The sequence below is a fragment of the Condylura cristata genome, unplaced genomic scaffold, assembly GCF_000260355.1.
Source record: "Condylura cristata isolate star-nosed mole 26May11 unplaced genomic scaffold, ConCri1.0 scaffold00060, whole genome shotgun sequence".
Classification (NCBI taxonomy): domain Eukaryota; kingdom Metazoa; phylum Chordata; class Mammalia; order Eulipotyphla; family Talpidae; genus Condylura; species Condylura cristata.
The window spans coordinates 158610-160071 of NW_004567161.1; positions in this window are offsets into that span (position 1 = coordinate 158610).

Genomic DNA, 1462 nt, shown 5'->3' on the forward strand with positions numbered 1-1462 from the left:
AGCTTGCCCTGCACCTGAGCCCGGGCGGGGCCGGGGCCGGAGTGGGGGGCCAGAGTCGGGGGCCTGAGCCCGGAGACACCTGTGCTCTATTTTCTTGTAATTTGGGTCATTTTGTTTTTCTAAACGATGCATTTCTTTGGAGACGAGCTGACTGCTTCTTGCCTGCGCACCGTATTCCGGGTATTTATTTCTAGTCTCTTTATGTTACAAAACAACATTCTGAAACGTTGTTTAGAAAATAAGGAAAAGAACAAAGAGGTCCCAGCCCACTGCCCAGGCATCCTGCGAACCTTCCCTGGGCCTCCTGCGGGCTCGGGCTCCGGAGCCAGTCTCGGGGCTCACCCCGCCGCCCCACATGCAGCCAGGACCCCGACTCTCCGTGGCTCATGCTGCGCTCGGCGTCTCCAGCCCCCTTCCCAGGGGGCAGGGGCCCCGGCAGCCAGGCAAGGCTACCGAGAAGGGCCCAGGCCGCTGCCCGAGCCCCGCCTCCAGCGGGTGTCGCGTCAGGCTGCCCCGAGGTCAGCGGCACCGCCCGCTCGAGGCTGGGCAGGTCCCGAGGGCACCTGCAGAGGTCCCTCAGCGGCACCGCCCGCTCGAGGCTGGGCAGATCCCGAGGGCACCTGCAGAGGTCCCCACCAAAAGCACAGCGGTGCAGCTGCCTGGCCCAAGCCCCCGGCGGCCCTCAGGACACCCACTGCCCCCAGGCCGGACGCCCAGCCCGGCACAGGGACGTGCCAGGCGCCTGCAGGACCCAGCCCTGCCCTCGCCGGGACCCCGCAGGCCCAGCAGACCAGGCTTCCTGGCCGACACCGCGGCTGCCGCCCCTGCACCGAGCCCTGGCCCCCCGTGGGGCCCCACCCTGTCCCCCACACGTGGGCACTGTCCTAGCAGGCCCGGGCCACGCCTTGCCCACTCGGCACGGCAGCCCACCCAGGGTGGGCGACTGCAGGCCACTCTGAGCCTCGCCGGGTGACCGCCCGAAGCAGCCCAGGGCCAGGGCTGGGCGGAGCCGGGCAGCACTGGCCTGGACGCCACCCACCTTAGGGCCAGGGCCATGAGGACTGACCCCCAAGGGAGAAAGCATGGGTCGGGAGGCCTAAGAACCCCAGGCTGGAGGGGCCGCCGGATGTGCAGGCTGGCTCAGGCCCGGGGGAGGACTGCCTGCTCTGGACACCCGAGCACGCACGAGGGACGAGGGGTCCGAGGCAGAGGCCGCTGGCTGCCCACAGCAGAGCTCCACGTGGGCCTGGCCCCAGGGCCCGCGGCCCGTCCACACCAGGCCGGGGAGGGGCTTGGGGCGCCGACATCACCTCCGGCCAGCCTGGGCCTCCCATCTGTTGCCGGTGACTGGCCGGGGTAGGCCACGTGGCCAGTGCTGCCAGCAAGGGGGGCTGGGAAATGCGGCCGGTGGGAGGAGCTACAGGGAGTCCACTCGGGTCGGCGGCGGCCGGAGGGCCCGGTC